The sequence below is a fragment of the Littorina saxatilis genome, unplaced genomic scaffold (genome assembly GCF_037325665.1).
Source record: "Littorina saxatilis isolate snail1 unplaced genomic scaffold, US_GU_Lsax_2.0 scaffold_450, whole genome shotgun sequence".
Classification (NCBI taxonomy): Eukaryota; Metazoa; Mollusca; class Gastropoda; order Littorinimorpha; family Littorinidae; genus Littorina; species Littorina saxatilis.
The window spans coordinates 85,037-95,036 of NW_027127953.1; the positions used below are offsets into that span (position 1 = coordinate 85,037).

At 39.8% G+C, this 10,000-nt stretch overlaps 1 long non-coding RNA gene across 1 annotated transcript; it reads left to right on the forward strand.

The window, feature by feature from the left end:
- The first annotated feature begins 4,465 nt into the window (after positions 1-4,465).
- On the forward strand, positions 4,466-6,251 carry LOC138956314 (uncharacterized). Its single transcript, XR_011452596.1, has 3 exons — positions 4,466-4,749; positions 5,579-5,713; positions 6,099-6,251. It is a non-coding gene; the product is annotated as an uncharacterized lncRNA (long non-coding RNA).
- The last annotated feature ends 3,749 nt before the right edge of the window (positions 6,252-10,000 follow it).

Consider the following 10,000-nt stretch of genomic DNA (forward strand, 5'->3'; position numbering starts at 1 on the left):
GAAACAAATCGGGACATAAAACCCTCTCGATCTGCCTCAAATAAGTGTAAAATGTCGTGTTCTATGTTCAATCTGAAGTGCTTCTGTTCTGGTGTAAAAGTTTGAGGATCTACCTTGCTTAAACTGTCTTCATGAAAAGTTGTTTGCACAGAATACTCCAAACTCTTTCATGTGAGATGTCAAGTGTATCAGAAATGTAATAGGTGCACATTGGTTAATTTTGCATCTCCAGTGCGCAGACAGCATCAGTGGTTTCTTGAGATGTGACCGTTGGCGGTCTGCCACACCGTTTGCCATCTTAAACGGTTTTTGCTTCCAAGCCTGAATTTCGCTGACCACCTTATTACTGTGGTCTATGAAGGGGTATCCCTGCCTAACGTTTACGTCAGTTTTTGTTTTTTATGAATGTCCAGTTGGCTAAATATGTTTCTTTGTAAATATTGGATCACTGAGTTATGTACGTTTTCTAAAATTTGGGGTTAACAGTGAGGTATGGTACTTTGACAGGGGTGGGACTTGTCCGCGAATCCGCGGATTTCCGCGGACACAACTTACGAATTCCGCTGGAGTAATCTATTCTTCCGCGTCCAATTTCATAACAGTATCTATAACGTGTTGACTGAATGATATGGAGAGAAGTGAAGATGGAACACAACACTGGAGGCTTGAGAGTTAAAATGTGCTGTCTGAAAACTCTTGATAACTAATAGTCATGTTGAGCTTCAATGCATTGGGGCGTCAGTTGGATCATACTATTGCCAGTAATGGATTATGGATACTTGGTTCATTACGTAAATATACACCATTACAATGTTACCATTGTTGTGTGAAATTGGTTTTTTTTATGTTTGGTTGTGATCTTTTTTTTTTTTTTTTTTTTTTGGGGGGGGGGGGGGGTTGAGGAGAATGTATTTTTTACCTGATCAAAACGAGTTGCATTTTAGTCTCAAAATGCACCAGATTGCACATTAACCATTAACAAAAAATCGGGGGAGCATGCCCCCGAACCCCTCTAGAATAAAGGGATAAACTCTTTTTTCATCACAAGAGAGTCCCACCCATGTTTGAGAAACCAAGGCACACAAACTAACCGGTGAAAATACGTATTATTTTGTATGTAGTCTTCAAAAGAACCTTTCTCAATTTATGCCAAGTTTTGAATGTCTAAGTCAATTCATTCCTGGTCGGCCCGGTACTTCTCAGTTGGCCCTCGTACTTTGTTGACCACACAGCTTTGCTCCAATGTTTAACCCAGCAGCATTGTGCTTACTTATTTTTCGAATACATGTGCACAAGACACTGACTGGTCGAGCGGTGCAGGCGATAAAGTCAAACGTGCTGTGTTCACAAAGTGTCCGTAGTCTTACTTTTTTGTGCAGCACATCTAGCAGACACGCACGATGCTGTTGCTCTGCAGCAGGTTTTGGTTGCCTTGTATAGCTGCTGTCTCTTCTGTATCTTGTTCGTACGTTTCAGCAAATTGTGAGTAGAAAATGAAAACACACACACACTAACAACAAACAAGCAAAATACACACACACACACACACACATCAACAAAAACACACAACAAATCTCTCAACAACAACACAACAAACACCCGGAATAATCAAACAACGAAAGAAACAAATAAACAAACAAAATAGCAAACAAACACACACATAAACAAACAAACAACAACCACAGCATTACTTAAATCCACATGTCAGAACGACATATTGCAAACAGTGCACAATTACACTCAAATGTTATGCCGGGAATCTGTTCCCATAGGCACACTCTACAGCAAAGCTATTTTAAGGTTTTTGTATATGCCATCGAGGTCAACCTGTTTCTAATTTAGCTCTATTTAGTTATTACATAAGGGGAAAACTCACGTGTTGCTTTCTACAGTTGTGCAATTTCATTTCAGGTGCTGCTTTCATCTTCACCAATCTCTCTTCAGACTTCACTCTGACAGTGGATGCACAGTCTGATATATCACTACCTTTCTACCTCGACACCCGCAACTGCACGTCCAACAATAGCCAGGCCACTTATGTATATGTAGACAGACCAGGAAAGAATGGTTTCTGTTTGATTCGAAGGAGACACAGTGAGTGTAAGTCTAAAACACCAAGTGCCTGTCACTGTACAAATGGTGAAAACGGTGTTCGAGCTGTTCTCACGAAAACGGCAGCCACAGAAGACAGCGGATCTTGGATTTGGAGCACAGATGATGGAAAACTTAACTTTACGGTCATCTTTATTGTCCAAGGTATTTTTTTGTCGAGAGCACTGTTATCTCTGTATCTGTCTGTCTACGTCTTTCTGTCTCTACATGCCTGACTGTTTGTCTGTCAGTCTCCCTGTCTGTCTCTGTCTTTCTGTCTCTGTCACTCTGTCGGTTTGTCTCTATCTCTGTCTCTCTCTCTGTCTCTCTCTCTGTCTCTCTCTCTGTCTCTCTCTCTATCTGTCTCTCTCTCTCTATCTGTCTCTCTCTCTCTGTGGCAACGTTTTTCGCATTCGGAAGCAAGCCGGCTATGCCCTTTTTGTACAAATAAAACTGAGGATGAAATATATGTTGTCTTTGTGTGCCCAGTGTATCAGGCTATTAGAACCAGATATATTGGCATACCGGTTGACTCTCCATGCGAACTCCAACTGTGTGAACTGTTGAAAGGTAGCGACGAAACAAAAGCCGTAAGTTTTGCTAAATATCTATTCCTGGCTTGGAAAGTGAGGCAGAAGAGACTTGATGTTTGATTCGTGACATGAAAAATGTACCCCTCGGTATTACCGTTACCAGAAAGTTTTCATGGTTGATACACTGTTTGCTACGATGTATATATCTATATTGTGAGGTGACTATATTAGCAAGCAACTGCCAAAAATATTTAACACCATGTATATACATTTGATTCGATTACGTGAAATGCTGATTTTGTACATTTTCTCTTTTTTTATATTTAGTCAAGTTTTGACTAAATATTTTAACATCGAGGGGGAATCGAAACGAGGGTCGTGGTGTATGTGTGTGTGTGTGTGTGTGTATACGTGCGTGTGTGTGTGTGTATGTGTGTGTGTAGAGCGATTCAGACTAAACTACTGGACCGATCTTTATGAAATTTGACATGAGAGTTCCTGGGTATGAAATCCCCGAACGTTTTTTTCATTTTTTTGATAAATGTCTTTGATGACGTCATATCCGGCTTTTCGTGAAAGTTGAGGCGGCACTCTCACGCCCTCATTTCTCAACCAAATTGGTTCAAAATTTGGTCAAGTATTCTTCGACAAAGCCCGGGGTTCGGTATTGCATTTCAGCTTGGTGGCTTAAAAATTAATTAATGACTTTGGTCATTAAAAATCGGAAAATTGTAAAAAAAAATAAAAATTTATAAAACGATCCAAATTTACGTTTATCTTATTCTCCATCATTTGCTGATTCCAAAAACATATAAATATGTTATATTCGGATTAAAAACAAGCTCTGAAAATTAAATATATAACAATTATTATCAAAATTAAATTTTCCAAATCAATTTAAAAACACTTTCATCTTATTCCTTGTCGGTTCCTGATTCCAAAAACATATAGATATGATATGTTTGGATTAAAAACACGCTCAGAAAGTTAAAACAAAGAGAGGTACAGAAAAGCGTACTATCCTTCTTAGCGCAACTACTACCTCGCTCTTCTTGTCAATTTCACTGCCTTTGCCATGAGCGGTGGACTGACGATGCTACGAGTATACGGTCTTGCTGAAAAATGGCAGCTACTTGACTAAATATTGTATTTTCGCCTTACGCGACTTGTTTACCATTGTAAAAACCAAATCACTGGTTACACAATTAAACAATCCAATACAATCCAATCTCTCTCTGTGTCTCTGTCTCTGTCTGCCTGTCTCTCTCTGTGTGTCTCTCTCTCTCTGTCTCGGTGTCTCTCTCTCTCTCTCTGTCTCTGTCTCTCTCTCTCTCTCTCTCTCTCTCTCTCTCTCTTTCTCTCTCGATATTCATTTTTTCCGAAACATTTGGTAAAACGACACCATAATGTTAGAATTAATAGCCAGCTGTTGATAAATTACATCCAGCGTTTACTGTGTGTTTTTGTTTGGTACACAAGCTGCAGGTATAGCATCCGCTGGTGCTTTTCTGCAGGTCTCCACAGACAATACATAGTGAACGTTTTATGAGAAGGGACGTGACTTTAAGTTGTTGTTGTTGCTGTTGCTGTAACTGCTGTAGTTGTTGTTTTTGTTGTTGTTGTTGTTGTCGGTGTTGTTGTTGTTGTTGTTGGTGGTGGTGGTGGCGGTGGTGGTGATGGTGTTCTTCTTCTTCTTCTTCTTCTTCTTCTTCTTCTTCTTCTTCTTCTTCTTCTTCTTCTGATCGAAGCGTGTTTAACGTTGAAGCATTTGTTCCATAGTCAACCGTCAAACCTAAACACACCCATGGCCTTGCAGTATCTACGTCTCCTGGGCAAAACATGGACACCCATACAGAAACGTTTCCAGCTACCACCCCAGATCAATCTAGAAACTCCCCGAATGGCAGGCAAAATGATGCCCACATGATATCGACAACAAGCAATACATCTGAAGAAAAAGACAGAAAAGGGAGCTTGGCGGAGATAGAACGGAGCAGCGACGAAGGGGGTGGCAACGAAGATCTAGACCCTATGACATCAGGCGTTATCGTCATTTGCCTAAACATTATTACCATCGTTTGCATCGTCGTGAGCATCATTTTCTGGAGGCAACGTCCTAGACGAGGTACCTACGCGAGTTAAGTGTTTGTGGAAGGGTATGCGGTGGGGCTGGGGGCGTGGGCATGATTCAATTATGTATCGACGGGTGTTAGTCGTTGCAGGTACATGACATTTCGCACTTTGAAAAATAAATTGTCTAGTTACGGATGCATAATACGTTTTTGCCGGTAAACTTTACCCAAGTGAATATCACACTACAAAGCAAATCAAATGATCTTGTCTCCATAGCAAGCAGTCTTGATCCATGTCACGATCCTGGTTTGAGTGTTTACAGTGTAATCGTTCAGTAGATTGTCTGTGGACAGACTTACATCTTATTTTTGTCAACGGGTAACTAACCTTAGGTCATAACTCAAACTTCGAGTTGATTTAACCCTCTTCAGTGGTCGTCTTTTATCAGTCTATATCACAGAGTTACTATCATACTTCATTCATTTATTTTAGTGTGGACGATCTTGTCAACCATCATTTGTTACATCACTTTTACGCGAAATAAGAGAAACACTCCTGTTTAAAAAAAAGTATTAAAACTCAACATCATGTCTAGTTGCAATCTGCGCATAGTGTTTGTTTTTTTGTTGGAGGGGGGGGGGGGGGGGTACAAGTTTGAACACTCACAGTGTAAAGTTACTAATTGAATATGATAATTATGTCAAGCAAAACGTTTAGCCATCCTATTCTCACTAGTTAAAGTTTGCTCGTGTTTATCACCTTGTGTGTATTTATCTGTTGTCTGACTCTTGATTAGTGTTTCCTTGTGCTCGCTGTTGTCACAACAATTATTAGAAACGTACCAATTAGCAGTACTGAACACAATTGTATCTTCCTGGCAGTAAACGAAAACCAAAGAGAGACTTCGCGTCAGTCTGCTAGTCGCTCGAATGATGACATCACTACTCGCAACCCATGTCAGGAGGGAAGAAATGACATGGAGAGCGGAGATCCTGCATAGAGCCTCTCAACGCAAGGTATGGCAAAGTTGTGTTCCTTGTGTTTCCCTGCGTCTTTCTATCTATATATTTGTTTTTGTTTTTTTTCTCTCTCTCTCTCTCTCTCTCTCTCTCTCTCTCTCTCTCTCTCTCTCTCGCTCACATTTATTTAATCAAAAGCTTCATTATAAGAAATAGAGACCGAGAGAGAGAGAGAGAGAGAGAGAGAGAGAGAGAGAGAGAGAGAGGAGAGAGAGAGAGAGAGAGAGAGAGAGAGAGAGAGAGAGAGAGAGAGAGAGAGAGAGAGAGAGAGAGAGAGAGAGAGCAATAGCTAAAGAGCGAGAGAGAGATTTGTTTTTAATCTCGAACGGTTCAAGAAGAGCTCCATCAAATACACTCAATTATCAATTTGTACTGTGTGCAGATCTCAAGAGTGCTGGAACGCAGATGCACATTTTCCAATCGAACACACGATTAACCTTTGATGAGAAGCTTATTCACACCGTTCTTCAGGCTCTTTTCACAGATGTCTTAAACAAATGTTGGGACATTGTTAATACAAAAATAAACATCTGATTTTCATCCAGCCAGAGCTGTTTGTAGCAACAGCAAAAATATATGTAGTATGCATTTGGGTTTGGCTGTGTTCAAGTGTTTTTCTGTTCTCCTTTTTACATTTAGTCAAGTTTTGACTAAATGTTTTAACATAGAGGGGGGTAATCGAGACGAGGGTCGTGGTGTATGTGTGTGTGTGTGTGTGTGTGTGTGTGTGTGTGTGTGTGTGTGTGTGTGTGCGCGCGCGTGTGTGTGGTGTGTGTGTGTGTGTAGAGAGAGATTCAGAGAAAAATACTGGACCGATCTTCATGAAATGTCACATAAGAGTTTGTGGGTATGATATCCCCAGACGTGTTTTTCTTTTTTTTCAATAAATGTATGTGATAACGTCATATCCGGCCCGGCTTTTTGTCAAAGTTGAGGCGGCACTGTCACACTCTCATTTTGCAATGAAATTGATTGAAATTTTGACTAAGCAATCTTCGACGAAGGCCGGACTTTGGTATTGCATTTCAGCTTGGAGGCTTAAAAATAAATTAATGACTTTGGTCATTAAAAATCTGAAAATTGTAATTATTTTTTTTATATAAAACGATCCAAATTTACGTTTATCGTATTCTTCATCATTTTCTGATTCCAAAAACATATAAATATGTTTATTTGGGTTAAAAACAAGCTCTGAAAATTAAAAATATAAACATTATGATTAAAATTAAATTTCCAAAATCGATTTAAAATCAATTTCATATTATTCCTTGTCCGTTCCTGATTCCAAAAACATATAGATATGATATGTTTGGATTAAAAACACGCTCAGAAAGTTAAAACGAAGAGAGGTACAGAAAAGCGAAACCACTACCACGCCAAACAGGCTCGTCAGTTTAACTGCGTTTTGCACGAGCGGCGGACTACGGTCATTGTGACAAAATGCAGTGCGTTCAGTTTCATTCTGTGAGTTCCACAGCTTGACTAAATGTAGTAATTTCGCCTTACGCGACTTGATTTTTCTTTCTATTTTGTCTACCTGTCAAGAAAATCTGCCATGAAGGCTAACGTGCGCGTTTTGGGGCTCGTCAGATTCTGTTCAATGTGTCATTGTGTAACATAGTACACTGCTAATATCGTTGTCTATAAGATACTAGTAGCAAGCAGTGGACCATGCACTAGTGTAAGCTGCAATATTGAGTAGTTGGGTTGAAATAAAATCATCATATGATCGATAGATGAATGATCCGACAACTGCTGCGGCAATATGACCGCACATGATGACGATAAATTGTATATGTGTGACATAATAAGTCAGCAGTATCGTTGTCTATGATTACCAATCAAGAAGATAATGGTTACAGCAAAGGTTAACACTGCAGGCAACCTGCAGTGGTTCAATCAATGTGTACTGCCTATTAGCTAAATTAGGGGGCACACTCTTAATAAGATCTTTACACAGCAAATACAGTTTAGTCTGAGTATTGAAACAAATTGTGTAAGTCGCAATGTTAAACAAAACATGTCGTTTGTGTTTTCCTCAAATGGCTAAGGACAATACTGTTTTATGTTGCCGGTTATACAAGCAGGAAGGTATCTTAAACAGACACATACTGTTCTATTCATATGCTCTTCTGAACAATGAATACATAATGTGAAGAAACTATGAATGAGAGGTTGACAAATTGCGATTGGTTCACATGTTTCCTTTTTGAAATCTTGTCATTTATACATGTATACAGATACACATAAATGCACTACACACATTGATGATGCTATTTAAATAAGTATAGTTATAGTCTACTCATAGGCGAGTGTTGTTGTACATAGCTTCTTGTCATCCGAACAGTTGCTTTTACATGATGTAATTACTGTTTGTGACCAAGCCGCATGTACATTGATTAACAGCTAGCCAGCCTAGCATCAACATTTCCCTGTGGGTTTTTCAATCGTCTTTTCCTGTACATTTGAAGGGTCAAGGGCTCAATACTAAATAGATTGTTTCTCAGAAGTTAATATATATAGGTTACACACTCCGAGTTCCGATTATCTTGCATGCGAGGTAATACATTAAAGGTGGTCGTCTACATTTTTGCTTTTTTTCAATAATCTTATGGTTAGATTTCGCTAAAAAGTTATGTCAGATGATGAATGAACCATGGGGAAAAAAGTTATAGAAAAAAATATATATGTAAAAAAAGATTTTATTTTTGGGTAGCGTGACTCACGCTTCCAATATTTTGTTTTCTGTTTGCTGAGAACATGTGCTTTGCCTAAAAATACTGACCAATCAAATTCATGTCACTATGCTTATAGCCACGCCCAAACAAGTGCAGCAACAGTTTGACACTGGAGCGCTGTCCACGCTTTTTTTAAACGCACGAAATGCACGGGATTTGAGAGGAGTTTTGCGCTTGGCATTTTCCAAATAAGGATATCCTACTATGAGTACTACGCTGGAATACTACAATGAATTTTCAAACGGCTACACTGGCTTCGTCTTTCCTGATCGAAAGGGAGTGTATTGTTGATATTTGTAGATAATAGACTCTGCATTTTAATGGTCAAATGGCGATTTCGGTATAAAAATGTAGACAAGGACCTTTAAAATCGACCCGAGGGAAAATATGCAAGATATTCAGGACGAGGTGTGAAAGCTATTTATCCCATTACTCCGACGTTTTCATTAAAAACACTTACTTTTTCCACTAAAACATACCCGTGCCTGTTTTCAGCTTGCCAAAAGCCTCCGCAGTCGAAATTCATGTCAATGAATTCATGCGCAAAGCTAGTTCCCATTTGTCAGCATAATGGACGGCGTCATTCGACTTGTATGTGGACATTCAGTCATTCATATTGCTTATAAAAAGGTCTGCTATCTGCTTTTACATTTTGAAAGTCATTTTAAAATATCCCTGTGTATATTTGACATCGGCTTTCGTTATACTCAATTCGGCATACCGGGTTTATATTTTTACCAGAATTGCGCACGATAATGGCAGCGCAACAAATTCAGTTCGGGCCGTGCTGGTTTGATCGTTGACCCAAGTCAGTTCGCATGCAGTGTCAGTCGGGGATAGAAATGTTGGCTGTCATCGCGCTGTTCTGTTTTGGTTTTCACACGTGGATCACTTACATATTCAGTCGTCGGGTTTAGGTGAGCCAAAGCTTCAATACTTCGCCTGTTGTAGACGTTAAGCAATAAAGCTTGGAAGTTGTATGTCGGCACTGAGAGTCGGTCGCGGTACATCGCTTTCTACTTTGTCCCGGTCTTGAGTTTGAACACCTAAGGTTGGATACATCTAACACCTCACATCCTCTTCTCTTCCCCATATATCTTAACTGTATCTCCAACTTTCTTCTTCTTTTCATTTTGGTGCCACTCCCTCATTTGTCGCTGAACCCCGCAGTTGACTCGACTCGGATTCACACAAGCCCGTCTAGCAGACGACAGTTCGAACAGTCTTGAACAGCACGGTTGCAAGCAGATTCAGCTATCAATCGAAGCAATACACTTAAAGCCAAAGCAAATAACCAAATGAGAAAACCTAACGTTTGATTTGACTTCATGGTGAGTCTTCTGATAATTTTTTTGGCGTTGGAATGGATCTCAACGGGTTCCCAGCTACGACAACTTTTCCAGAGTTATGCACCGCAGGCATGCCTTCGACAATCGACGTCAGTTTCAGATTGAGTTTCCGAACTACCAGGTGACTGGGTTGTGTTTTGATTGCTCTCTCTCTCTCTCTCTCTCTCTCTCTCTCTCTCTCTCTCTCTCTCTCTCTC